The sequence below is a fragment of the Lissotriton helveticus genome, chromosome 6, assembly GCF_964261635.1.
Source record: "Lissotriton helveticus chromosome 6, aLisHel1.1, whole genome shotgun sequence".
NCBI lineage: Eukaryota > Metazoa > Chordata > Amphibia > Caudata > Salamandridae > Lissotriton > Lissotriton helveticus.
In genome coordinates, this window is record NC_136067.1 from 1950168636 (window position 1) to 1950193386 (window position 24751).

Here is a 24751-nt window from a genome sequence, read left to right on the forward strand (position 1 = left end):
GAAATATATGAAGGACTTGGGAGATTCCGGGACATCACATGAGAAATATCCAGAGTATCTAAAGAATAAGGGTACCGTAGGGCATGCTATGGTCATGATTGACAACTAGCGTATCAGTTTACCTGTAGGGAACATTCTTTTATGATTATCCTCATTTTAACACAATCATATCGGGTCGACTGTTTTTCATTCCATCTGGCAGCGCAGTAATCTGTATTTATTTCCTATCTATATTGTTAATATATAATTATTTCCTTATTTCCCCTTCTTAGTTTATTATTTCATTTTCCATCTTAATTACAAAACATCCTGACATTTCTGAAATGTCAACGCTTTCCGGATAAATTTACTATACATTTATCTGCTCTTCGTTTATTTTTAATTTCTATCCCTGATCGATTCAATAACATTATATATCAGCATTCCACCAGATATGCCCTAAACATTCCTATTAGTCCTTCGTTTATTTTCTCTATTGTCTTTGTTCGTTACTCCATCTTTAACTTTCAAAACTTATTTACTAGTCAATTTTTTATTTTTATTCTTGCTTTCATCATTTCATCAACTCTTTGATTCATCCAAAAAGACATCCATTGGTCCTGCGTCTATTTCTAATCCCTATTCTGGCCATTGCATCTACTACTTCTGAAACACAGTATCAGCCCTCTTTTTATGGCTATTTCCTTTCCCTTCTTAATTGATGACACCTGGAGTATATAAGGCAGCTTACTCCCATGAGGCGGCTGTTTGTATCCATCATCCTCAGTCACAGGCGGTCGTTCTTTCTAAATACCGGGAGTTAGAAACCTTCAGCTATTCCCATCAGGTGAGATAAAATGCCTATGGCGTTCTCCTCTCTTTTCTCGCCCTATCTGTCGGTTTATTTGTTTGTGGCTGCCATTTTAATTTACAACTTTATACACATCCACACTGCATTTTTGGGGTTTATTGGTATGCGCAAACATTAACTTGTTTAAATATATGAAGGTATTTTTAAATCTATTTAGCCACCACGAAGCTCTCAATTTGAGCTAGGAGTAACCAATATTATATGAATTGGAGTTTATAATGATACAAGCATATCTCCATTCATGTGGGACACATTATGCTGGATGCATATACCTTTTTCATGAACTTATGTAAAAGCGTATAGTTTATTGCATTCCATATATATCCTCTATCTGTAGATATGGCAATATGAACTTGTTTAAATATATAAAGGTATTTTTAAACCTATTTAGCCACCACGAAGCTCTCAATTTGAGCTAGGAGTTGCCAATATTATATGAATTGGAGTTTATAATGATACAAGCATATCTCCATTCACGTGGGACGCATTATGCTGGATACATATACCTTTTTCATGAACTTTTGTAAAAGCGTATAGTTCATTGCATTCCATATATATCCTCTATCTACAGATATTGCAATTTGAACGTTACTTATTACACAGATCCCAACTCCCGGGAAGCAATTTTCTGGCCATCCCCAGGTAACCTGTAACTTTTTTCTGTTTATACGATAAGCGTATGTAACATATACACAGTTGTTGCTTTCTTAACAGATCAACTTAATATATTTCTGTATATATGTCTCCTTTCTAGATAATGAACAAGTCTTTTGATGCTAGTATCGTTTATCCTCGTCATCCACTTGCCTCATAACTTAATTGGGAAGGTACATACATTTAAGACTGGATCCAACATCGGTCATATGTATCTAAAATCAATAGAGTAATTTATCATTACCTTCTTTTCTTTCCTTTTCGGGTAGAATCTTCATAGACAACTTTTACTTTCCTGTCCAGCGAGTTCATTCCTATACTACTTCCAGTGCCAATAAACTGCAAATAATGAACAGGACCTAATCTAGTGATTCCTAGGTAACTGTATGATATTTCCCTTTTGATCTTTTTACCATATATCATTCATGGGAATATGTATCAGTAATACGTGCTTATTATTTAATAGATATCACCCTCATCCGTTGACATCTACAACATATATGTTCTTCGTTCTCTTCTACCTGCGTTTAAAGGTATAACAATTTATGATTAACTACTCTATTGTGGAACAAGAAGAATGGATTCTTAGAGATCTGTTTGTCCTTAATTTCTAATTTGTAACTTTATCCACATCCTAAATGTTTAAAGCCATAATATCAATTAATGCTCTGTTATCCTACATCTATAGATATCAAGAAACCCTAAATATCGACTGACCTGTCAAACCCTAGCCAAGAATGAGGTTTGAGTTTGCACACATTTTTGTAAGTATGGGTTAAGTTGCTGCTAGGCACTTAGCCACACTATTACTTTATAATCACGATATGTGTTGTTGTAAAAACCTTACAGGTTCCTACTTATCTAGGCCTTGTACTATTTGGCTTTTAGTCAGACTATCATTTTCAGATCTTGTCATGTGATGTCCGTGGAGTTTCCCAACATATTCATCTCAGTTTAAGTGATAAGCAGCTTGCTTTTGCCCTATAGTTTTGCCACAATTAAAGAATGCTATTTTCTAAGGTCACTATACAGAGTATATTTGGGAACCTAATCAAGCTATGGATGTTTTCAGAATTGACCAACATGTTTCTCTCATTACTTTTTAAATAAATGATTTTTGGTTTCAACAAAACTGTTATGTATATTAGATAACGCCATTCCCTAATGTCACTGTATAGAATATGCTTGTGAAAGTGATCAAGTCAAGTGATGTTCTCCGAATTTACTGATATGTTCCCTTATGAATTGAGAAAGTATTTGTCTGGTATAGGTATGTTGCAATTAGAGAATGTCATCCAACACATTATTTTTCGAGAATATGAGTTCAGGTCCTACTGCAACTGTCATATTTGATAAATGTTTATTCATTTTTTCATTCTTTAATATACAGATCATGTAATCATGTGAATATGTAAATAGAAAGACAAAATTCAAAATGGTGCTAAAATTCAATGTTGATGCAATATATCTATATTTGAAAGACATACTTGTTAAATAATGCTCTTACCTTGCTGTCCATATGAAGACACATAACTGAATAAGTGTATATATTATGTGCATGTATTTAAGTCCACTGTAAATAATGTCTGTCATGTAAATTTATTGATATGTTTTTTTATAATCTATAGAGCAATAGACGGTAACCTGAAGAAGGCTCAAGAGCCGAAACGCGCGTTGTGACATCTACCGCTTTGCCTTCAACATTTTGTTCAGTCTCATGTCTATTGGTTATGTATTTTTTCTAGTATGCTTTTAACTGACGTTTGTGATATTGAAAAACAACTATAAGAAAAGAAAAGAAAACAGAAGAGAAAAACACAAAAAGAGTACAAAATATATAAATCTTAAAAGAATTGATAAATATATATAATATATACCAATAAAATCAAATGAGAATATTTCATTGTTTGAGACTATCTATATATAGTTGGACTTTTCATTCTCAATTTTATATGAAAGCTATATCAACCATAATCTCCATTTAAATATATTTTTAATTTGTCACTTGGCTATAGACGTTCCTTAATTTAGTTTGTTCCCTATGTATAGCAGGTGCAACAGTAATATATAGGGGTCCCCTTTTTTCAAAATATTAGATGGAAAGAATGACATCACTGAGACCTCTTCTCCAATGGCTGGCTGCCGTTTAGGAGGCCAGCCAATGGAGAAGAGGGGCGGGGTTTACCCTCGCTACTCAGTCATTAAATCTCGCCAGCGAGACTGCGCATGTGCGCAGCCTACGTTGGCCTAAACCTAAAAAAATATCTAGTCATCACACCCTAAGCATAGGTAAATAATCACAAATATATTTGGCACAAAGGTTTTAATTGCAGGACTCCTCTTTGCTTCTTCACCAGGGTGTGACAGGATGTTCCGACTGAACTCACCAGCTTTATGATTAATGCTTTCCACCTTCCAATTACTGGCATGGCTTCTGCTATGGTAGCCCTCCAAGTACTAATTCATTTTTTGATTTGTGTGCTTATGGGAGTGATGATTACTTTTCCTGTTGATGGTCCATCCCTGCAGTTTCAGGCAACGTAGAAATGGCACATTTACCAGATCTGTATTCAGTATTTTATTTGTTAGACCTTCTTGCCCTCTACGGGTAACTTTGAAATTCCATGTAGTTCCTCCCCAGACTATCCAGCACCTGGTCCTTCAGGTTTGTGCATTGTGGGTTTGTGCATTGTGTGTAGCGCCTAGATTGGCATGTTGTTCTGATGGATGCTTCTGCAGATTTCTCACCTTTTGAATAACATAAGGAGCCCAAGTGGATCAGGAAAACTCTGCAGTAGCTTCCGCATGTTTAGATGTGGTGCTGTTGACTTCCATTGCTGCTGCCTCCTGCTTCCAGACATGATGACCCATAGATGCATAAAGCTGCCAACTGCCATGCATGTTCCTTTTTCTGGGCCCTTCGCTGCAGATCCAGGGCTCTGCTCCCACTTTTCGGTCACTTACAGAAATTTCTCTAAAACGTTTTACTGACCTTGTGCAGGGCTGTCACCCACAAAACAGGGCTTAAACAGTTCTCACATTCCGTAACCAGATGCCAATCACAAACCCATAGAAGATCTTCTTTTGGTGCCTCAGTGCCAAACAAGTCTCCAAATCCAGTGACAAACGCTCCCTTCTACACCCAAAGGCCAATAGGGAGCGGGAAGCCCAACTCTACATTGTTAACCACAAGAAAAGGGGTGTAGTTCAGCTTAGTCATGCGATCGCTCCTTGGCTCACTTCCCATCTTCTGGTAAGTCTAGGACAAAGTCAAAAGACAAGTCAAAGCGCAAACATAAGACGCCTAAGCAAGACTTAACGTTTCCCTAAATTTCCTGCTTCAGGGAGAAGTCATGTAGTCAGCCTTCGAGAGTGCCTACTCTGCTTTCCTTATCAGCTGATGCATGAGGAGTTCCCCAAGCCATCGCAAACTTCACAGCAGTTTGTTGCCTTTCAGGATGCCATCCTGCATCTTTTCAAACTGGTTTCGGATCACTCTTGGGTGCCTTCGGGATCCATGAAGGTCTGCAGTTGGACTTCAGCTGGCATGGCTTTCCCTGGTGCGGACAGGCCCTGGCTTCCGAAGCTCAGAGCAGGCGTAGACTTTGGCCAGAGCTCATCCTATGTTGCTGGCACTATAACCATGGTTTCCCTGCATTCTTCTGCCCGTTTTCTTGCCATTCACCATCTTGGCTCTCTTCTCTGAGCACTTGCCCAGTTCTTAGCGCTCTTTGTTCTTTCTGCCCTTTTTTTTTTCTTCGTTCTCACATCTTGATTCTCTCTCCTTTTGACCTTTTTGCCCCCTTTTCTTTTTACCTATTTCACATCTTGCTTATTTATGGTTAAACTTTCTATTGAGTTGCTTGTTTTCTACTCCTTTCTTTATTCTCCCCCCCCTCTTATTTGCTATACTGCTTTTTCCTCTTTTGTCCTACCTGTGTGATCCTTAGCTCTTTTCCCGGACTCCCACCTCTTGCTGTCTTCTGCCCTGTACCATGCTCTGCCCCCCCCCCCCCTGTTAATGAAGGTTACAGTGCAAATGCTGGTGCACCACAGGCCAGGCTGCCTTCGCTGTACCCCAATGCAACCCTCCTTTCCCTCAATCCTGATTGCTGCTACCACCCAGCACATCACTACACCGAAGAGGTACACTGCAGCACTACCTGCAAGTTCTCCTGCACTTTCCTATAACCGCCAGGCACCACCAGCACCTAAAAGACCACACACTCATCAGCCACCGGCAGCATCGCAATACTCCTCAACACCGTTCTCACATCAAACGCCTCTGAGACCTGCTACTACATCTGCTGTTCCCCTCTGAAACCTGGCTAAACTCTGCATCTGCCTCCGATATCGCCACAGCCATCCCGCCTGACTAAAATATTGCCAAACTGGACAGACTGCGGGAACACCCTTTATTCCGGTATGAGCAAGCAGCTCAAAGCTATTCAGTATTGGGTAGCCAAAATTACACTCAACCTTATACACATCACTATCATCTCCGGGAGCCCCTCTGGCTTCAACACACAAATGTGCTTGATTCTAACTCCAGCAAAAAGAACAATTGATGGACAGAACGCAGAACAATGTCATACATTCACCCCAGTACAGAGATCTGGCCCTAAATCCATCGTTTTTTTTGGCTCACCATGACACGCCACTTTCGACCCAGCCATATGCAAATCGGTCTTGACGCTGTGCCCAATGGGAACAGTCCTCCCTGGACTGGAAACAAGCATCCTAGGACCGGTTTTGGGCTTTCAGGCCTCATCAGCCACGATAGCTTGACTCCACACATACACCTTCAAAGCCCACACAACACCAGCCCACCTTAGCTCATCAACCATATCTCATTCCATTGATGCACTAGGCACCTCTGCTCTGCCGGACTCCTACTCACACACATCCCACGTGTATGCAGAGCAACCAAGCCTTTTCCTACATCGCTCTTAAAGCTAGAATGACCTGCCATTAAAAATCTTCAATTCCCTTATTCTGTAAGAAACTTAAAACATTGGTCTTAAAACAGATTCCTACTCACCACCCATAGCCCAGACTTGCTCCTGCTTATAGCGCCTGGATGCAGCACGGGTGATTGTGTGCTTTACTGCCCCCATAACGTACTTGTAAGCTGTCCAATTGTTGGATACAAAATAACTGTGTCATCAACCCATCCTTCTTGATACTGCATCAGACTTCTCTGAGCCTTGTCGTCCAGGTCTAAACATTCAAGATAAATCCTAATGCTTTGTCTACTGCACCACCAGATAGAGTCCACAAAGAATGGTACTTTGGGACAGACAGTTTAATGATTTGCCAGTGTTGCTTTCCAGCCATTGAACGCTGTGTGCCTCCTGGACCGCAACATGCATTCCCGCTGGGATATGGCGTGTGAGATCGTCTGCCTTCACTGATGACTTCGACTGCCTTTTCTCAGGCCATAAATGATGACCAGGACTCAGCTAAATTTATATTGAGGTCCAGCCTGGGCAGGACAGATTGCGCCACCTGATGGAGCAAGGCTATTTGGTGAAAGAGCATAATCAGCCATTGAATGGTTTAAGATTAGAGTTATGGCTCTGCCCCTTCAGGCTTCTTTTCTCAGTTCCTCAGGCAGTACTTACTTGATGGTACAGATTTACTAGAGGGGCTGTGCCTACTGACAGAGGCATCCCTCTCAGCTTTTCCAGAAACCATTCCAGCCTTTTCATGGCTCCAAAGGAAGAAGGAGGAAGAGGGGGGGCGTGGCACCAGCTGATGCAACAGGATCCTCCTACTTCAGTAGCCACTCTATGGTCAGAATTTGTTTTTGTTAACCCAGCTGCTGATGCACAGTTACTTTGGACTATTGTGTCTTAACCCCTTGCATGCTGGTGACGGCTCCCGTCCGTCATGGCACACAGTGCTCGTGTGCTGATGACTGCCGGGAGCAGCCACGACCACGCCCGCGATCGGAATGTCCAGCACAGGAGCGGAATTCCGACCGCAGGCAAGGGGTTAAAGTTGTTTCATTTTTTGACTCCCTCTAGTAGGTAGGTACTAGGTATTTCTCCATCTAGTCTTTGCCACGTTTTGAATAAACTATTACCTTATAAACACAAGTCTTTGAGGGTTTCCATTTGCAGTAAGGCTTGGTTGCTTTCCAGTAAATTTGAGTAAATGACTTGCATAACAACAACAAAAACAAGGCCTTCTTTACAAGGAATTAACGCAGCTCGGTGCCGCAAGTCATTTGGCTGCACTGCATTAATTCTGAAGCAAAGTGATGTGTTGTGTCTACAAAAATATGACCAAACCCTTTGCTCTCTCCTGCACTGGTGCACAATTAGCTGTCATCCCCGTGACGCAGGCACTGTGATGATTGTTTATGTGCAGGAAGGTATACCTTCCTGCACAAAAATAATTACATGAGGTGATTTTCTCTTCCTATGTGTGACATGAAAACATTTCTCCTTGTTGCACCTTCCGAGAGGAGGCGTAGCATTCGAACACATTTCCAGGTTTACGATTTCTCATAAATCTAGAAATCCAGCAGAAGCCATGGGTGTTGCGTGGGGACACCCATGGCATGTCCCTTTCACACAAAGTGTTGTCTGTAAAGGGGCTATATTTACAAGGACATAAAAAGTCTCATATGGTGGCTTTACGTGTCCTTGTAAATATGGGACATCAGGTTGCGTCGCTGGTGCGTCACAAAAAGTGACGCAGCAGCGGCGCAAGGGGCTTGCAAATAAACGCCACAGGGAATACTGACGACTTTCAGAATCCTCTTGCTGAATGTTTTTCAATCCTCCAAGCAAATCAGAAGGTAGAGAAGTGAATGACATTTGTAAAAAGCGTAAACTTAGTTGAAAGAATAGAATGATTCAAAGACAAACTGGTACAGCTATCAGAATTAAAACTAATGAAGATGATCCAAAGATGAAAGTTGTATGTCTTTGACTTCCTGGGAATCTTTGACTTTGTGAACATGAAGTGTGAAAAATAGCTCAACACGCTTTTTTTTTCTAGCTGTGGCTTTACCATTTGTGACTCCAGATAATCTCAGGTTTCTTCCTTCGTTTATTTTCTCTATTGTCTTTGTTCGTTACTCCATCTTTAACTTTCAAAACTTATTTACTAGTCAATTTTTTATTTTTATTCTTGCTTTCATCATTTCATCAACTCTTTGATTCATCCAAAAAGACATCCATTGGTCCTGCGTCTATTTCTAATCCCTATTCTGGCCATTGCATCTACTACTTCTGAAACACAGTATCAGCCCTCTTTTTATGTCTATTTCCTTTCTCTTCTTAATTGATGACACCTGGAGTATATAAGGCAGCTTACTCCCATGAGGCGGCTGTTTGTATCCAGCATCCTCAGTCACAGGCGGTCGTTCTTTCTAAATACCGGGAGTTAGAAACCTTCAGCTATTCCCATCAGGTGAGATAAAATGCCTATGGCGTTCTCCTCTCTTTTCTCGCCCTATCTGTCGGTTTATTTGTTTGTGGCTGCCATTTTAATTTACAACTTTATACACATCCACACTGCATTTTTGGGGTTTATTGGTATGCGCAAACATTAACTTGTTTAAATATATGAAGCTATTTTTAAATCTATTTAGCCACCACGAAGCTCTCAATTTGAGCTAGGAGTAGCCAATATTATATGAATTGGAGTTTATAATGATACAAGCATATCTCCATTCATGTGGGACACATTATGCTGGATGCATATACCTTTTTCATGAACTTATGTAAAAGCGTATAGTTTATTGCATTCCATATATATCCTCTATCTGTAGATATGGCAATATGAACTTGTTTAAATATATAAAGGTATTTTTAAACCTATTTAGCCACCACGAAGCTCTCAATTTGAGCTAGGAGTTGCCAATATTATATGAATTGGAGTTTATAATGATACAAGCATATCTCCATTCACGTGGGACGCATTATGCTGGATACATATACCTTTTTCATGAACTTTTGTAAAAGCGTATAGTTCATTGCATTCCATATATATCCTCTATCTACAGATATGGCAATTTGAACGTTACTTATTACACAGATCCCAACTCCCGGGAAGCAATTTTCTGGCCATCCCCAGGTAACCTGTAACTTTTTTCTGTTTATACGATAAGCGTATGTAACATATACACAGTCGTTGCTTTCTTAACAGATCAACTTAATATATTTCTGTATATATGTCTCCTTTCTAGATAATGAACAAGTCTTTTGATGCTAGTATCGTTTATCCTCGTCATCCACTTGCCTCATAACTTAATTGGGAAGGTACATACATTTAAGACTGGATCCAACATCGGTCATATGTATCTAAAATCAATAGAGTAATTTATCATTACCTTCTTTTCTTTCCTTTTCGGGTAGAATCTTCATAGACAACTTTTACTTTCCTGTCCAGCGAGTTCATTCCTATACTACTTCCAGTGCCAATAAACTGCAAATAATGAACAGGACCTAATCTAGTGATTCCTAGGTAACTGTATGATATTTCCCTTTTGATCTTTTTACCATATATCATTCATGGGAATATGTATCAGTAATACGTGCTTATTATTTAATAGATATCACCCTCATCCGTTGACATCTACAACATATATGTTCTTCGTTCTCTTCTACCTGCGTTTAAAGGTATAACAATTTATGATTAACTACTCTATTGTGGAACAAGAAGAATGGATTCTTAGAGATCTGTTTGTCCTTAATTTCTAATTTGTAACTTTATCCACATCCTAAATGTTTAAAGCCATAATATCAATTAATGCTCTGTTATCCTACATCTATAGATATCAAGAAACCCTAAATATCGACTGACCTGTCAAACCCTAGCCAAGAATGAGGTTTGAGTTTGCACACATTTTTGTAAGTATGGGTTAAGTTGCTGCTAGGCACTTAGCCACACTATTACTTTATAATCACGATATGTGTTGTTGTAAAAACCTTACAGGTTCCTACTTATCTAGGCCTTGTACTATTTGGCTTTTAGTCAGACTATCATTTTCAAATCTTGTCATGTGATGTCCGTGGAGTTTCCCAACATATTCATCTCAGTTTAAGTGATAAGCAGCTTGCTTTTGCCCTATAGTTTTGCCACAATTAAAGAATGCTATTTTCTAAGGTCACTATACAGAGTATATTTGGGAACCTAATCAAGCTATGGATGTTTTCAGAATTGACCAACATGTTTCTCTCATTACTTTTTAAATAAATGATTTTTGGTTTCAACAAAACTGTTATGTATATTAGATAACGCCATTCCCTAATGTCACTGTATAGAATATGCTTGTGAAAGTGATCAAGTCAAGTGATCTCCGAATTTACTGATATGTTCCCTTATGAATTGAGAAAGTATTTGTCTGGTATAGGTATGTTGCAATTAGAGAATGTCATCCAACACATTATTTTTCGAGAATATGAGTTCAGGTCCTACTGCAACTGTCATATTTGATAAATGTTTATTCATTTTTTCATTCTTTAATATACAGATCATGTAATCATGTGAATATGTAAATAGAAAGACAAAATTCAAAATGGTGCTAAAATTCAATGTTGATGCAATATATCTATATTTGAAAGACATACTTGTTAAATAATGCTCTTACCTTGCTGTCCATATGAAGACACATAACTGAATAAGTGTATATATTATGTGCATGTATTTAAGTCCACTGTAAATAATGTCTGTCATGTAAATTTATTGATATGTTTTTTTATAATCTATAGAGCAATAGACGGTAACCTGAAGAAGGCTCAAGAGCCGAAACGCGCGTTGTGACATCTACCGCTTTGCCTTCAACATTTTGTTCAGTCTCATGTCTATTGATTATGTATTTTTTCTAGTATGCTTTTAACTGACGTTTGTGATATTGAAAAACAACTATAAGAAAAGAAAAGAGAAGAGAAAAACACAAAAAGAGTACAAAATATATAAATCTTAAAAGAATTGATAAATATATATAATATATACCAATAAAATCAAATGAGAATATTTCATTGTTTGAGACTATCTATATATAGTTGGACTTTTCATTCTCAATTTTATATGAAAGCTAGATCAACCATAATCTCCATTTAAATATATTTTGAATTTGTCACTTGGCTATAGACGTTCCTTAATTTAGTTTGTTCCCTATGTATAGCAGGTGCAACAGTAATATATAGGGGTCCCCTTTTTTCAAAATATTAGATGGAAAGAATGACATCACTGAGACCTCTTCTCCAATGGCTGGCTGCCGTTTAGGAGGCCAGCCAATGGAGAAGAGGGGCGGGGTTTACCCTCGCTACTCAGTCATTAAATCTCGCCAGCGAGACTGCGCATGTGCGCAGCCTACGTTGGCCTAAACCTAAAAAAATATCTAGTCATCACACCCTAAGCATAGGTAAATAATCACAAATATATTTGGCACAAAGGTTTTAATTGCAGGACTCCTCTTTGCTTCTTCACCAGGGTGTGACAGGATGTTCCGACTGAACTCACCAGCTTTATGATTAATGCTTTCCACCTTCCAATTACTGGCATGACTTCTGCTATGGTAGCCCTCCAAGTACTAATTCATTTTTTGATTTGTGTGCCTATGTGAGTGATGATTACTTTTCCTGTTGATGGTCCATCCCTGCAGTTTCAGGCATCGTAGAAATGGCACATTTACCAGATCTGTATTCAGTATTTTATTTGTTAGACCTTCTTGCCCTCTACGGGTAACTTTGAAATTCCATGTAGTTCCTCCCCAGACTATCCAGCACCTGGTCCTTCAGGTTTGTGCATTGTGGGTTTGTGCATTTTGTGTAGCGCCTAGATTGGCATGTTGTTCTGATGGATGCTTCTGCAGATTTCTCACCTTTTGAATAACATAAGGAGCCCAAGTGGATCAGGAAAACTCTGCAGTAGCTTCCGCATGTTTAGATGTGGTGCTGTTGACTTCCATTGCTGCTGCCTCCTGCTTCCAGACATGATGACCCATAGATGCATAAAGCTGCCAACTGCCATGCATGTTCCTTTTTCTGGGCCCTTCGCTGCAGATCCAGGGCTCTGCTCCCACTTTTCGGTCACTTACAGAAATTTCTCTAAAACGTTTTACTGACCTTGTGCAGGGCTGTCACCCACAAAACAGGGCTTAAACAGTTCTCACATTCCGTAACCAGATGCCAATCACAAACCCATAGAAGATCTTCTTTTGGTGCCTCAGTGCCAAACAAGTCTCCAAATCCAGTGACAAACGCTCCCTTCTACACCCAAAGGCCAATAGGGAGCGGGAAGCCCAACTCTACATTGTTAACCACAAGAAAAGGGGTGTAGTTCAGCTTAGTCATGCGATCGCTCCTTGGCTCACTTCCCATCTTCTGGTAAGTCTAGGACAAAGTCAAAAGACAAGTCAAAGCGCAAACATAAGGCGCCTAAGCAAGACTTAACGTTTCCCTAAATTTCCTGCTTCAGGGAGAAGTCATGTAGTCAGCCTTCGAGAGTGCCTACTCTGCTTTCCTTATCAGCTGATGCATGAGGAGTTCCCCAAGCCATCGCAAACTTCACAGCAGTTTGTTGCCTTTCAGGATGCCATCCTGCATCTTTTCAAACTGGTTTCGGATCACTCTTGGGTGCCTTCGGGATCCACGAAGGTCTGCAGTTGGACTTCAGCTGGCATGGCTTTCCCTGGTGCGGACAGGCCCTGGCTTCCGAAGCTCAGAGCAGGCGTAGACTTTGGCCAGAGCTCATCCTATGTTGCTGGCACTATAACCATGGTTTCCCTGCATTCTTCTGCCCGTTTTCTTGCCATTCACCATCTTGGCTCTCTTCTCTGAGCACTTGCCCAGTTCTTAGCGCTCTTTGTTCTTTCTGCCCTTTTATTTTCTTCGTTCTCACATCTTGATTCTCTCTCCTTTCGACCTTTTTGCCCCCTTTTCTTTTTACCTATTTCACATCTTGCTTATTTATGGTTAAACTTTCTATTGAGTTGCTTGTTTTCTACTCCTTTCTTTATTCTCCCCCCCCTCTTATTTGCTATACTGCTTTTTCCTCTTTTGTCCTACCTGTGTGATCCTTAGCTCTTTTCCCGGACTCCCACCTCTTGCTGTCTTCTGCCCTGTACCATGCTCTGCCCCCCCCCCCCTGTTAATGAAGGCTACAGTGCAAATGCTGGTGCACCACAGGCCAGGCTGCCTTCGCTGTACCCCAATGCAACCCTCCTTGCCCTCAATCCTGATTGCTGCTACCACCCAGCACATCACTACACCGAAGAGGTACACTGCAGCACTACCTGCAAGTTCTCCTGCACTTTCCTATAACCGCCAGGCACCACCAGCACCTAAAAGACCACACACTCATCAGCCACCGGAAGCATCGCAATTCTCCTCAACACCGTTCTCACATCAAACGCCTCTGAGACCTGCTACTACATCTGCTGTTCCCCTCTGAAACCTGGCTAAACTCTGCATCTGCCTCCGATATCGCCACAGCCATCCCGCCTGACTAAAATATTGCCAAACTGGACAGACTGCGGGAACACCCTTTATTCCGGTATGAGCAAGCAGCTCAAAGCTATTCAGTATTGGGTAGCCAAAATTACACTCAACCTTCTACACATCACTATCATCTCCGGGAGCCCCACTGGCTTCAACACACAAATGTGCTTGATTCTAACTCCAGCAAAAAGAACAATTGATGGACAGAACGCAGAACAATGTCATACATTCACCCCAGTACAGAGATCTGGGCCTAAATCCATCATTTTTTTTGGCTCACCATGACACGCCACTTTCGACCCAGCCATATGCAAATCGGTCTTGACGCTGTGCCCAATGGGAACAGTCCTCCGTGGACTGGAAACAAGCATCCTAGGACCGGTTTTGGGCTTTCAGGCCTCATCAGCCACGATAGCTTGACTCCACACATACACCTTCAAAGCCCACACAACACCAGCCCACCTTAGCTCATCAACCATATCTCATTCCATTGATGCACTAGGCACCTCTGCTCTGCCGGACTCCTACTCACACACATCCCACGTGTATGCAGAGCAACCGAGCCTTTTCCTACATCGCTCTTAAAGCTAGAATGACCTGCCATTAAACATCTTCAATTCCCTTATTCTGTAAGAAACTTAAAACATTGGTCTTAAAACAGATTCCTACTCACCACCCATAGCCCAGACTTGCTCCTGCTTATAGCGCCTGGATGCAGCACGGGTGATTGTGTGCTTTACTGCCCCCATAACGTACTTGTAAGCTGTCCAATTGTTGGATACAAAATAACTGTGTCATCAACCCATCCTTCTTGATACTGCATCAGACTTCTCTGAGCCTTGTCGTCCAGGTCTAAACGTTCAAGATAAATCCTAATGCTTTGTCTACTGCACCACCAGATAGAGTCCACAAAGATTGGTACTTTGGGCCACACAGTTTAATGATTTGCCAGTGTTGCTTTCCAGCCATTGAACGCTGTGTGCCTCCTGGACCGCAACATGCATTCCCGCTGGGATATGGCGTGTGAGATCGTCTGCCTTCACTGATGACTTCGACTGCCTTTTCTCAGGCCATAAATGATGACCAGGACTCAGCTAAATTTATATTGAGGTCCAGCCTGGGCAGGACAGATTGCGCCACCTGATGGAGCAAGGCTATTTGGTGAAAGAGCATAATCAGCCATTGAATGGTTTAAGATTAGAGTTATGGCTCTGCCCCTTCAGGCTTCTTTTCTCAGTTCCTCAGGCAGTACTTACTTGATGGTACAGATTTACTAGAGGGGCTGTGCCTACTGACAGAGGCATCCCTCTCAGCTTTTCCAGAAACCATTCCAGCCTTTTCATGGCTCCAAAGGAAGAAGGAGGAAGAGGGGGGGCGTGGCACCAGCTGATGCAACAGGATCCTCCTACTTCAGTAGCCACTCTATGGTCAGAATTTGTTTTTGTTAACCCAGCTGCTGATGCACAGTTACTTTGGACTATTGTGTCTTAACCCCTTGCATGCTGGTGACGGCTCCCGTCCGTCATGGCACACAGTGCTCGTGTGCTGATGACTGCCGGGAGCAGCCACGACCACGCCCGCGATCGGAATGTCCAGCACAGGAGCGGAATTCCGACCGCAGGCAAGGGGTTAAAGTTGTTTCATTTTTTGACTCCCTCTAGTAGGTAGGTACTAGGTATTTCTCCATCTAGTCTTTGCCACGTTTTGAATAAACTATTACCTTATAAACACAAGTCTTTGAGGGTTTCCATTTGCAGTAAGGCTTGGTTGCTTTCCAGTAAATTTGAGTAAATGACTTGCATAACAACAACAAAAACAAGGCCTTCTTTACAAGGAATTAACGCAGCTCGGTGCCGCAAGTCATTTGGCTGCACTGCATTAATTCTGAAGCAAAGTGATGTGTTGTGTCTACAAAAATATGACCAAACCCTTTGCTCTCTCCTGCACTGGTGCACAATTAGCTGTCATCCCCGTGACGCAGGCACTGTGATGATTGTTTATGTGCAGGAAGGTATACCTTCCTGCACAAAAATAATTACATGAGGTGATTTTCTCTTCCTATGTGTGACATGAAAACATTTCTCCTTGTTGCACCTTCCGAGAGGAGGCGTAGCATTCGAACACATTTCCAGGTTTACGATTTCTCATAAATCTAGAAATCCAGCAGAAGCCATGGGTGTTGCGTGGGGACACCCATGGCATGTCCCTTTCACACAAAGTGTTGTCTGTAAAGGGGCTATATTTACAAGGACATAAAAAGTCTCATATGGTGGCTTTACGTGTCCTTGTAAATATGGGACATCAGGTTGCGTCGCTGGTGCGTCACAAAAAGTGACGCAGCAGCGGCGCAAGGGGCTTGCAAATAAACGCCACAGGGAATACTGACGACTTTCAGAATCCTCTTGCTGAATGTTTTTCAATCCTCCAAGCAAATCAGAAGGTAGAGAAGTGAATGACATTTGTAAAAAGCGTAAACTTAGTTGAAAGAATAGAATGATTCAAAGACAAACTGGTACAGCTATCAGAATTAAAACTAATGAAGATGATCCAAAGATGAAAGTTGTATGTCTTTGACTTCCTGGGAATCTTTGACTTTGTGAACATGAAGTGTGAAAAATAGCTCAACACGCTTTTTTTTTTCTAGCTGTGGCTTTACCATTTGTGACTCCAGATAATCTCAGGTTTCTTCCTTCGTTTATTTTCTCTATTGTCTTTGTTCGTTACTCCATCTTTAACTTTCAAAACTTATTTACTAGTCAATTTTTTATTTTTATTCTTGCTTTCATCATTTCATCAACTCTTTGATTCATCCAAAAAGACATCCATTGGTCCTGCGTCTATTTCTAATCCCTATTCTGGCCATTGCATCTACTACTTCTGAAACACAGTATCAGCCCTCTTTTTATGTCTATTTCCTTTCTCTTCTTAATTGATGACACCTGGAGTATATAAGGCAGCTTACTCCCATGAGGCGGCTGTTTGTATCCAGCATCCTCAGTCACAGGCGGTCGTTCTTTCTAAATACCGGGAGTTAGAAACCTTCAGCTATTCCCATCAGGTGAGATAAAATGCCTATGGCGTTCTCCTCTCTTTTCTCGCCCTATCTGTCGGTTTATTTGTTTGTGGCTGCCATTTTAATTTACAACTTTATACACATCCACACTGCATTTTTGGGGTTTATTGGTATGCGCAAACATTAACTTGTTTAAATATATGAAGCTATTTTTAAATCTATTTAGCCACCACGAAGCTCTCAATTTGAGCTAGGAGTAGCCAATATTATATGAATTGGAGTTTATAATGATACAAGCATATCTCCATTCATGTGGGACACATTATGCTGGATGCATATACCTTTTTCATGAACTTATGTAAAAGCGTATAGTTTATTGCATTCCATATATATCCTCTATCTGTAGATATGGCAATATGAACTTGTTTAAATATATAAAGGTATTTTTAAACCTATTTAGCCACCACGAAGCTCTCAATTTGAGCTAGGAGTTGCCAATATTATATGAATTGGAGTTTATAATGATACAAGCATATCTCCATTCACGTGGGACGCATTATGCTGGATACATATACCTTTTTCATGAACTTTTGTAAAAGCGTATAGTTCATTGCATTCCATATATATCCTCTATCTACAGATATGGCAATTTGAACGTTACTTATTACACAGATCCCAACTCCCGGGAAGCAATTTTCTGGCCATCCCCAGGTAACCTGTAACTTTTTTCTGTTTATACGATAAGCGTATGTAACATATACACAGTCGTTGCTTTCTTAACAGATCAACTTAATATATTTCTGTATATATGTCTCCTTTCTAGATAATGAACAAGTCTTTTGATGCTAGTATCGTTTATCCTCGTCATCCACTTGCCTCATAACTTAATTGGGAAGGTACATACATTTAAGACTGGATCCAACATCGGTCATATGTATCTAAAATCAATAGAGTAATTTATCATTACCTTCTTTTCTTTCCTTTTCGGGTAGAATCTTCATAGACAACTTTTACTTTCCTGTCCAGCGAGTTCATTCCTATACTACTTCCAGTGCCAATAAACTGCAAATAATGAACAGGACCTAATCTAGTGATTCCTAGGTAACTGTATGATATTTCCCTTTTGATCTTTTTACCATATATCATTCATGGGAATATGTATCAGTAATACGTGCTTATTATTTAATAGATATCACCCTCATCCGTTGACATCTACAACATATATGTTCTTCGTTCTCTTCTACCTGCGTTTAAAGGTATAACAATTTATGATTAACTACTCTATTGTGGAACAAGAAGAATGGATTCTTAGAGATCTGTTTGTCCTTAATTTCTAATTTGTAACTTTATCCACATCCTAAATGTTTAAAGCCATAATATCAATTAATGCTCTGTTATCCTACATCTATAGATATCAAGAAACCCTAAATATCGACTGACCTGTCAAACCCTAGCCAAGAATGAGGTTTGAGTTTGCACACATTTTTGTAAGTATGGGTTAAGTTGCTGCTAGGCACTTAGCCACACTATTACTTTATAATCACGATATGTGTTGTTGTAAAAACCTTACAGGTTCCTACTTATCTAGGCCTTGTACTATTTGGCTTTTAGTCAGACTATCATTTTCAAATCTTGTCATGTGATGTCCGTGGAGTTTCCCAACATATTCATCTCAGTTTAAGTGATAAGCAGCTTGCTTTTGCCCTATAGTTTTGCCACAATTAAAGAATGCTATTTTCTAAGGTCACTATACAGAGTATATTTGGGAACCTAATCAAGCTATGGATGTTTTCAGAATTGACCAACATGTTTCTCTCATTACTTTTTAAATAAATGATTTTTGGTTTCAACAAAACTGTTATGTATATTAGATAACGCCATTCCCTAATGTCACTGTATAGAATATGCTTGTGAAAGTGATCAAGTCAAGTGATCTCCGAATTTACTGATATGTTCCCTTATGAATTGAGAAAGTATTTGTCTGGTATAGGTATGTTGCAATTAGAGAATGTCATCCAACACATTATTTTTCGAGAATATGAGTTCAGGTCCTACTGCAACTGTCATATTTGATAAATGTTTATTCATTTTTTCATTCTTTAATATACAGATCATGTAATCATGTGAATATGTAAATAGAAAGACAAAATTCAAAATGGTGCTAAAATTCAATGTTGATGCAATATATCTATATTTGAAAGACATACTTGTTAAATAATGCTCTTACCTTGCTGTCCATATGAAGACACATAACTGAATAAGTGTATATATTATGTGCATGTATTTAAGTCCACTGTAAATAATGTCTGTCATGTAAATTTATTGATATGTTTTTTTATAATCTATAGAGCAATAGACGGTAACCTGAAGAAGGCTCAAGAGCCGAAACGCGCGTTGTGACATCTACCGCTTTGCCTTCAACATTTTGTTCAGTCTCATGTCTATTGATTATGTATTTTTTCTAGTATGCTTTTAACTGACGTTTGTGATATTGAAAAACAACTATAAGAAAAGAAAAGAGAAGAGAAAAACACAAAAAGAGTACAAAATATATAAATCTTAAAAGAATTGATAAATATATATAATATATACCAATAAAATCAAATGAGAATATTTCATTGTTTGAGACTATCTATATATAGTTGGACTTTTCATTCTCAATTTTATATGAAAGCTAGATCAACCATAATCTCCATTTAAATATATTTTGAATTTGTCACTTGGCTATAGACGTTCCTTAATTTAGTTTGTTCCCTATGTATAGCAGGTGCAACAGTAATATATAGGGGTCCCCTTTTTTCAAAATATTAGATGGAAAGAATGACATCACTGAGACCTCTTCTCCAATGGCTGGCTGCCGTTTAGGAGGCCAGCCAATGGAGAAGAGGGGCGGGGTTTACCCTCGCTACTCAGTCATTAAATCTCGCCAGCGAGACTGCGCATGTGCGCAGCCTACGTTGGCCTAAACCTAAAAAAATATCTAGTCATCACACCCTAAGCATAGGTAAATAATCACAAATATATTTGGCACAAAGGTTTTAATTGCAGGACTCCTCTTTGCTTCTTCACCAGGGTGTGACAGGATGTTCCGACTGAACTCACCAGCTTTATGATTAATGCTTTCCACCTTCCAATTACTGGCATGACTTCTGCTATGGTAGCCCTCCAAGTACTAATTCATTTTTTGATTTGTGTGCCTATGTGAGTGATGATTACTTTTCCTGTTGATGGTCCATCCCTGCAGTTTCAGGCATCGTAGAAATGGCACATTTACCAGATCTGTATTCAGTATTTTATTTGTTAGACCTTCTTGCCCTCTACGGGTAACTTTGAAATTCCATGTAGTTCCTCCCCAGACTATCCAGCACCTGGTCCTTCAGGTTTGTGCATTGTGGGTTTGTGCATTTTGTGTAGCGCCTAGATTGGCATGTTGTTCTGATGGATGCTTCTGCAGATTTCTCACCTTTTGAATAACATAAGGAGCCCAAGTGGATCAGGAAAACTCTGCAGTAGCTTCCGCATGTTTAGATGTGGTGCTGTTGACTTCCATTGCTGCTGCCTCCTGCTTCCAGACATGATGACCCATAGATGCATAAAGCTGCCAACTGCCATGCATGTTCCTTTTTCTGGGCCCTTCGCTGCAGATCCAGGGCTCTGCTCCCACTTTTCGGTCACTTACAGAAATTTCTCTAAAACGTTTTACTGACCTTGTGCAGGGCTGTCACCCACAAAACAGGGCTTAAACAGTTCTCACATTCCGTAACCAGATGCCAATCACAAACCCATAGAAGATCTTCTTTTGGTGCCTCAGTGCCAAACAAGTCTCCAAATCCAGTGACAAACGCTCCCTTCTACACCCAAAGGCCAATAGGGAGCGGGAAGCCCAACTCTACATTGTTAACCACAAGAAAAGGGGTGTAGTTCAGCTTAGTCATGCGATCGCTCCTTGGCTCACTTCCCATCTTCTGGTAAGTCTAGGACAAAGTCAAAAGACAAGTCAAAGCGCAAACATAAGGCGCCTAAGCAAGACTTAACGTTTCCCTAAATTTCCTGCTTCAGGGAGAAGTCATGTAGTCAGCCTTCGAGAGTGCCTACTCTGCTTTCCTTATCAGCTGATGCATGAGGAGTTCCCCAAGCCATCGCAAACTTCACAGCAGTTTGTTGCCTTTCAGGATGCCATCCTGCATCTTTTCAAACTGGTTTCGGATCACTCTTGGGTGCCTTCGGGATCCACGAAGGTCTGCAGTTGGACTTCAGCTGGCATGGCTTTCCCTGGTGCGGACAGGCCCTGGCTTCCGAAGCTCAGAGCAGGCGTAGACTTTGGCCAGAGCTCATCCTATGTTGCTGGCACTATAACCATGGTTTCCCTGCATTCTTCTGCCCGTTTTCTTGCCATTCACCATCTTGGCTCTCTTCTCTGAGCACTTGCCCAGTTCTTAGCGCTCTTTGTTCTTTCTGCCCTTTTATTTTCTTCGTTCTCACATCTTGATTCTCTCTCCTTTCGACCTTTTTGCCCCCTTTTCTTTTTACCTATTTCACATCTTGCTTATTTATGGTTAAACTTTCTATTGAGTTGCTTGTTTTCTACTCCTTTCTTTATTCTCCCCCCCCTCTTATTTGCTATACTGCTTTTTCCTCTTTTGTCCTACCTGTGTGATCCTTAGCTCTTTTCCCGGACTCCCACCTCTTGCTGTCTTCTGCCCTGTACCATGCTCTGCCCCCCCCCCCCCCCCCTGTTAATGAAGGCTACAGTGCAAATGCTGGTGCACCACAGGCCAGGCTGCCTTCGCTGTACCCCAATGCAACCCTCCTTGCCCTCAATCCTGATTGCTGCTACCACCCAGCACATCACTACACCGAAGAGGTACACTGCAGCACTACCTGCAAGTTCTCCTGCACTTTCCTATAACCGCCAGGCACCACCAGCACCTAAAAGACCACACACTCCTCAGCCACCGGAAGCATCGCAATTCTCCTCAACACCGTTCTCACATCAAACGCCTCTGAGACCTGCTACTACATCTGCTGTTCCCCTCTGAAACCTGGCTAAACTCTGCATCTGCCTCCGATATCGCCACAGCCATCCCGCCTGACTAAAATATTGCCAAACTGGACAGACTGCGGGAACACCCTTTATTCCGGTATGAGCAAGCAGCTCAAAGCTATTCAGTATTGGGTAGCCAAAATTACACTCAACCTTCTACACATCACTATCATCTCCGGGAGCCCCACTGGCTTCAACACACAAATGTGCTTGATTCTAACTCCAGCAAAAAGAACAATTGATGGACAGAACGCAGAACAATGTCATACATTCACCCCAGTACAGAGATCTGGGCCTAAATCCATCATTTTTTTTGGCTCACCATGACACGCCACTTTCGACCCAGCCATATGCAAATCGGTCTTGACGCTGTGCCCAATGGGAACAGTCCTCCGTGGACTGGAAACAAGCATCCTAGGACCGGTTTTGGGCTTTCAGGCCTCATCAGCCACGATAGCTTGACTCCACACATACACCTTCAAAGCCCACACAACACCAGCCCACCTTAGCTCATCAACCATATCTCATTCCATTGATGCACTAGGCACCTCTGCTCTGCCGGACTCCTACTCACACACATCCCACGTGTATGCAGAGCAACCGAGCCTTTTCCTACATCGCTCTTAAAGCTAGAATGACCTGCCATTAAACATCTTCAATTCCCTTATTCTGTAAGAAACTTAAAACATTGGTCTTAAAACAGATTCCTACTCACCACCCATAGCCCAGACTTGCTCCTGCTTATAGCGCCTGGATGCAGCACGGGTGATTGTGTGCTTTACTGCCCCCATAACGTACTTGTAAGCTGTCCAATTGTTGGATACAAAATAACTGTGTCATCAACCCATCCTTCTTGATACTGCATCAGACTTCTCTGAGCCTTGTCGTCCAGGTCTAAACGTTCAAGATAAATCCTAATGCTTTGTCTACTGCACCACCAGATAGAGTCCACAAAGATTGGTACTTTGGGCCACACAGTTTAATCATTTGCCAGTGTTGCTTTCCAGCCATTGAACGCTGTGTGCCTCCTGGACCGCAACATGCATTCCCGCTGGGATATGGCGTGTGAGATCGTCTGCCTTCCCTGATGACTTCGACTGCTTTTTCTCAGGCCATAAATGATGACCAGGACTCAGCTAAATTTATATTGAGGTCCAGCCTGGGCAGGACAGATTGAGCAAGGCTATTTGGTGAAAGAGCATAATCAGCCATTGAATGGTTTAAGATTAGAGTTATGGCTCTGCCCCTTCAGGCTTCTTTTCTCAGTTCCTCAGGCAGTACTTACTTGATGGTACAGATTTACTAGAGGGGCTGTGCCTACTGACAGAGGCATCCCTCTCAGCTTTTCCAGAAACCATTCCAGCCTTTTCATGGCTCCAAAGGAAGAAGGAGGAAGAGGGGGGGCGTGGCACCAGCTGATGCAACAGGATCCTCCTACTTCAGTAGCCACTCTATGGTCAGAATTTGTTTTTGTTAACCCAGCTGCTGATGCACAGTTACTTTGGACTATTGTGTCTTAACCCCTTGCATGCTGGTGACGGCTCCCGTCCGTCATGGCACACAGTGCTCGTGTGCTGATGACTGCCGGGAGCCGCCACGACCACGCCCGCGATCGGAATGTCCAGCACAGGAGCGGAATTCCGACCGCAGGCAAGGGGTTAAAGTTGTTTCATTTTTTGACTCCCTCTAGTAGGTAGGTACTAGGTATTTCTCCATCTAGTCTTTGCCACGTTTTGAATAAACTATTACCTTATAAACGCAAGTCTTTGAGGGTTTCCATTTGCAGTAAGGCTTGGTTGCTTTCCAGTAAATTTGAGTAAATGACTTGCATAACAACAAAAACAAGGCCTTCTTTACAAGGAATTAACGCAGCTCGGTGCCGCAAGTCATTTGGCTGCACTGCATTAATTCTGAAGCAAAGTGATGTGTTGTGTCTACAAAAATATGACCAAACCCTTTGCTCTCTCCTGCACTGGTGCACAATTAGCTGTCATCCCCGTGACGCAGGCACTGTGATGATTGTTTATGTGCAGGAAGGTATACCTTCCTGCACAAAAATAATTACATGAGGTGATTTTCTCTTCCTATGTGTGACATGAAAACATTTCTCCTTGTTGCACCTTCCGAGAGGAGGCGTAGCATTCGAACACATTTCCAGGTTTACGATTTCTCATAAATCTAGAAATCCAGCAGAAGCCATGGGTGTTGCGTGGGGACACCCATGGCATGTCCCTTTCACACAAAGTGTTGTCTGTAAAGGGGCTATATTTACAAGGACATAAAAAGTCTCATATGGTGGCTTTACGTGTCCTTGTAAATATGGGACATCAGGTTGCGTCGCTGGTGCGTCACAAAAAGTGACGCAGCAGCGGCGCAAGGGGCTTGCAAATAAACGCCACAGGGAATACTGACGACTTTCAGAATCCTCTTGCTGAATGTTTTTCAATCCTCCAAGCAAATCAGAAGGTAGAGAAGTGAATGACATTTGTAAAAAGCGTAAACTTAGTTGAAAGAATAGAATGATTCAAAGACAAACTGGTACAGCTATCAGAATTAAAACTAATGAAGATGATCCAAAGATGAAAGTTGTAGGTCTTTGACTTCCTGGGAATCTTTGACTTTGTGAACATGAAGTGTGAAAAATAGCTCAACACGCTTTTTTTTTCTAGCTGTGGCTTTACCATTTGTGACTCCAGATAATCTCAGGTTTCTTGTCTGAAAGTTGAGCA

The 24751-nt window shown here is 41.2% G+C and overlaps 3 long non-coding RNA genes across 3 annotated transcripts; all 3 read left to right on the forward strand.

Annotated features, from left to right (window-relative positions):
- Positions 1-1495: 1495 nt before the first annotated feature.
- On the forward strand, positions 1496-2226 carry LOC144761979 (uncharacterized). Its single transcript, XR_013595991.1, has 3 exons — positions 1496-1882; positions 1971-2037; positions 2193-2226. It is a non-coding gene; the product is annotated as an uncharacterized LOC144761979 (long non-coding RNA).
- A 7348-nt stretch (positions 2227-9574) lies between these two features.
- LOC144761980 (uncharacterized) lies at positions 9575-11420 on the forward strand. Its single transcript, XR_013595992.1, has 3 exons — positions 9575-9985; positions 10074-10140; positions 10296-11420. It is a non-coding gene; the product is annotated as an uncharacterized LOC144761980 (long non-coding RNA).
- A 6248-nt stretch (positions 11421-17668) lies between these two features.
- Positions 17669-19514, forward strand: LOC144761981 (uncharacterized). The gene is made up of 3 exons (XR_013595993.1): positions 17669-18079; positions 18168-18234; positions 18390-19514. It is a non-coding gene; the product is annotated as an uncharacterized LOC144761981 (long non-coding RNA).
- The last annotated feature ends 5237 nt before the right edge of the window (positions 19515-24751 follow it).